Here is a 5,255-nt window from a genome sequence, read left to right on the forward strand (position 1 = left end):
AGCCCCTTCCATTGAGTGAAAGCCCCTCAGGGGGTCTCTTTCCAGCCTGACCATGGCTTCCTGAACACAGCTGCCTCCCAGGGCTGTCTCTCAGCCAATCACTGTAGGAACATAACACTAGGAATCCTGAAATGAAGATGTTCCACAGATACTGTGAGTCCTGGATTCGAACAATCAACTCTTCCCTGGAATGATGTCTGACCAAGAACTCTTACCAAGGATATGGTGGGCATTTGGAATGGAGTCATTCACCACCTGTTGCCTTTTGAAGGACTAATATGGGAGAAGAATCTTGTGCTGTCTCTGCAGCTCACAGTAGCAGCCAGTCCATTTCACTGCCATGTTTCTCCCAGAAGCTCTCTAGAGTTCCCAGATTTCATTTTGTCTCTGCAGATTTGGTCTTCCTTTCACATGAGCCACTAGCTGGAAGCCAGGTTGAAAATGCAGATTGTCCCTTCCCTTGTCCATGTTATGTTCTCTCTCTTCAGTTTCTCTGTAGGTTTTAATTTTCGTGGTAGATCCTTCCTGGTTTCTGGGAATGTAGTTCCCTCCTTTTTTTTCCTCACCAAGTTTTTCTTTTCTAGTCTATTAGGTATATTCTTCATACAAACGTCCAATTCCTTAAACCTCTAAGCACAATCCCCTTCCCCAGTCCATCTATTAGCTCTCTTAGTCTCTCTCTATCCCTCTTATTTCAGCTCTCTCAGGCCCTACACTCCTCTACTATCAAGCTTAAAATCCATATTGAGCATCAAACTCTCTTTTACCAGCATGTTTGAGTTTTTTAAGTCCTTATATATCCATTTCATTATCACCAACCTTCAAGTGAACTTCTGGAAAAAATTCTCTGAGCATCTGAGTTTTGTGCACTGATACAAAGTCATCAACTCTATCCTCAGGGCTATTTGTCAGCCCTTTTATTCTTTTACTTCAACTTTCTCAGTTATCTTTTGCCAACATTATAAACCTCAGTTTTCTTTTGGTCCAAATCAGAGTTTTTGATAGTAATCCTTTATTATCCTTTAATGTCTGTGGGTCTGTGGTTATTTTGTATTTTCTTCTTTGGCTATAGATTTACCACTATTTATTTAGTTTCTCTGAGAACCTTTTTTAGTTTCATCAATTTTTTCCATTGATTTTTTTTTTTTAAGAATAGAAAAATGTATTGGGAGAAAGAAAGCTTCTGCCTAAGGGAGACAGAAGGGGGACTGGAAAGTGGGTTGCCCACCCACCCCACTTTTCAAAGATGTTTTATACAGCAAAGCTATCTGGTGAGGTGGGTACAAAGTGGGACAAAACTATAAGACCCAATGGAAATTTACAAGGTGGGCATGAGGTGGGGCAAAACCATGACCAACCAACAAGATTCCAAGTACAGTCACCCAAGTAATATTAATTAAATGGGGACCAAGTCATATACCAAGCATACAAGAATTTTCAGTTAGGGTGTGTAAGGCATATTTCCCAGAAAGGCTGGGTTAAAACCTTGGCCCCCACCCAGGTGATTGATACCTGTTTAGAATATCAATCACTGCTATTCATCCTAAATGGGTGTGGTAGTTTCTCTCCTTTTTCTCTCCTTGTGCATGTGTCTTCGCTGTCCTCTGTGTTGGCTCCTTGTGGGCTAGCCTTGTCTAACTGCCTACAAGGTATCCAACTAACTTATCCATCTGCAATATTCCACCCTCTGAAGAAGTACCCCTAACTGTTGTGAGGGGGCAAAGGGCAAAGACTGTTCTGGCTACTTCCAGCTGAAGAGGTTCATGGTTGCAATCAGCAGTCAGAGTTACTCTACAGAGATTCTATCTAAAGGCTCTTGATAGGCACCAGGCATTGTTATCTTGGGTAGGTGTATAGCTTTGAGTTTGGAGGAGACAGAGCCAAAGAAACAGTTAAGAATACATGGACCAAATTATAAGGTCATCAGGATTGCTATGAATATAGCCAACAAGTGTTTCCACTAGGAGGAACTAGTAATAGCCTCCCACAAAGAGGATAAGGGGAAGGTCCAGGTGACTTCAGAATCCAACACAGAAGTTTCTGGTGGGAAGCCAGAAACCGGTCTAGCTAGTATCCATCCACCCTGTTTGCCCTTTGTTCAGGGTTTCCCTTTTTATATTCTTTTTAGCCATTATCCCATCCCTAGTGGTCTTTGATGTGCAAATACAATTCCAGTTCCTATTTACAAGTCACAGACACAAAATAGGCACATATACATTGTAAATTCACCCTGGCTTGGTAACTTTGTTAGGTTAATGAAGTTACTACTTAGAGTCAGATAACTGTCACCTTAAACAAGGAGTTATGGGGAAAGCAAATCTTAAAAGAACACATTACTTATTTTGCTTCTACAACTACCTTAACATTCAATCTATTAAGTTATCTAAAACTTTTCCATATCATTCCTCCCCCTGTTTACTTCAGGATAATTTTTCTATCCATTAGAAGTTCTGTCCAGTTTATCTACATTTCTTTTTTTTTTTTCTTTTTCAGTTAAAGGAGGATCCTTTCTTTTTATTTTTGCAGTATCATTCCATACAAAAGCAATAGAAACACAACAGTCTGAAGTTTACAATTGAATATCTGAACAAAGAATCTGTACATGTTATCATTTACACCAATTTTACATGGTAAATTGACTGACTGTAAAAAAATGTTCTTTCTAAATCCACAACCCCTTAACATTCGGGGTACTATATAGGTTAAGATCCTAACTAGGGCTATTTACAAGTACCAAATTAAAACTGTATAACTTATATAAAACCCATTAACAATCCAGTTTAACATCTTTGACTTTCAGAGTTCCATATGAGAAACAAAACTTGGTTTGACATACTGATAAAAGACCAGAAAGTTTCCAAAAAGTCACCCAAGGCATCTGCCTGAGAATCCTGTCAGATACTTGCAGAGAAAGCTAACTCGACATTGGTCCCATGAATCCATGGTCAGATCACAACCTACCTGACAACAGGAACTGACAACTAAAGCACACTAGGCAGTCCAATTTGGAGAAAGGAGCTCAGTGGGCATTAACCAACTTAGTTTGTTTCAAGATTGTTTCACGTTCAATCTTTCTCAGATTAAGGTACACTAACAATTTAAAACATGCAGGTCACACACTGTACAAATAAGGCAAGAGTAACTCATCATGAGATAAGTGAATTATTAACAGGAACACCATCCAAGTGGAAGCGTATACCGCATGCATGTGCCTGGCTGGCCTTCCCGGGACTGGGTGGAGGCAACTGTTTCTTTTGGTGGCCACCGGGTGGCAGTTAGCTCATGGCCAAGAAGTCTCTCAGGGGTTCAGTCAAACAAGCTTCCAAATCAAATTCATCTTCCACTTGGCAGTCCACATGTCTAACTTTTGTGGGTGTGCCAGAGTACACATCAGAGTTATCCTGTGAGCTTGCCCGGGACTCAGAGCTGCTTTCTGTGGATTCTGTTTCCATTTCCCCCAGGTCCACAGGGTGTAGTTCTTGCAAATCACATCCTTCTTCAGCTGGAGGGTCCCAAAAATGTAGCGCCACCTTCCTGAGCTTGATCCGCTGGTCCCAGGACCACTGACTGTACTTCTTAAATTTGTTGGGGGTCTTGGGATGGATGCCAGGTTGTCGAAGGTGTCTGGGGACTTCTTTAATATAGCGATCATAGGCAATGGTGTTCTTCCCATAGTTGATCTGCTTCTGTCTTCTCATGAGGACACTTTCATCTGTCTCCACATCGGCAGGCACTGCACATGTAGACTCCTTTGAATCAGAACTTCCCAATGAAGATTTTTCTCTCTCTTCCAAAGTCATTTATGAGAAGTTTTCTTTTATACCTTGCAATTTCTTTGTTAACTCTGGTCCTCATTTCCTCTTCTTCAACTGCACTTGCCCAGTCTGAGCATCTAGAATGGGGCTTGTGGGCTTCGGGAGTGGTAAAGCTCTCAGGCCTGCGGTTGGGGCGGCACTCCTCCTCTTCCGCGTCCTCCAGCTTCCAGCGCCTCCCGTCAGCTCTGTGCTTCCGCCCAAGGCTCCATCGCCAGGGGGACGGTGGGCCGGGTGGGCTGCGTGGCGGGCAGGCCATGGCGGACCACTGGAGACTGGCGGAGGCGAGCGAGACCCAGTAACGCCAGTGTGAGATGGACCAGCACTGCCTATCTACATTTCTTAACACTAGCATTTGGTAGTCTTGAGCTGCAGCACTGCGCTACTGTATGAAGTTTGAAATCCATCGGATGACAAAAGGACCAAACATTAATACTAATATTATAACAAGAAGGGGACTCAGAAGAGGTCCTATCCAAGTTTTTTTCATCCTGCCCAAGTAAAATTAATCCCATAGGACAGCTCTCCTATACCAAATTTCTCATCAAGAGCCTTGATCAGATCTTTCAGTTTGTCTAGTGATTCTTTTCTTTTTTTTTTTTTTTTTTTTTTTTGGTACCGGGGATCGAACTCGGGTCCTTGCACTTGCGCAGCAGGCAGCAAAACCACTGGGCTAAATCCCCAGCCCTGTCTAGTGATTCTTGTACTACAACAGATTTATTAGCATATTAACAACTCTCTTCACCAAGAAATAAGCAAGTCTCTCCTTTCTGGGCTGTGAGCAAATCGAGAGCATGCCTATTCTGTAATGACATTGGCCAGTGAATCTAGTTGGGTTTCTAAAGCCTGAAGTGTGTCTCAGATTTTCTCAAGATCTTTTTAAATTTCTTGTCCTAATGAAATATATTACTCCTTGTAGCCAAATAAGATCCCATGGGGCTGGCATATACATAGATATAGGATTACATTGACCTTTTTTACAATTGTTATAATTACCAGTGACTCATCCAACAAGGGAGCCATCGATCCAAACTTGTGTTTTCTCTTTGCAGTATAGTTTTTCATTAGAATAGCCCCCCACAGTCAGAAGTTACCCCGGGTCCCCCATAATGTTTTCATCAAACAATATTTTAAACAGATAGCTTTCCAGTTCCCATTTTACCATTTTAAAAGTCACATATTGTTCATCAAACTTTTCATTACTAGGCCTAAACACCCACAGTTTAAAAACAAAGAAACTTAAGGCAGTGGTGATCTGGCACAGCACAATAATCCATGTCGTCATTGTTGGTGCTTCCATTCTTCAGCCGTGCGTTGACTCACCTGCCTCCGGAGTGGTGAGAGCAGGGCTTTGAGTGTGTTGTCTTTCTCAGCTTTCAGCATCAGCTTTATTGTTACCTTGTGCAACAAAGTCTTTGCCTTTCTGATGTCCTGAACAATATA

At 42.0% G+C, this 5,255-nt stretch overlaps 1 pseudogene; it reads right to left on the bottom strand.

Annotated features, from left to right (window-relative positions):
- Positions 1-2,810: 2,810 nt before the first annotated feature.
- On the bottom strand, positions 2,811-4,071 carry LOC101723332 (histone RNA hairpin-binding protein pseudogene; annotated as a pseudogene).
- Between the last annotated feature and the right edge of the window lie 1,184 nt (positions 4,072-5,255).

Source organism: Heterocephalus glaber, unplaced genomic scaffold (genome assembly GCF_053883595.1).
Source record: "Heterocephalus glaber isolate CG9 unplaced genomic scaffold, H.glaber_assembly_v1.0 deba00001571, whole genome shotgun sequence".
Taxonomy (NCBI): domain Eukaryota; kingdom Metazoa; phylum Chordata; class Mammalia; order Rodentia; family Bathyergidae; genus Heterocephalus; species Heterocephalus glaber.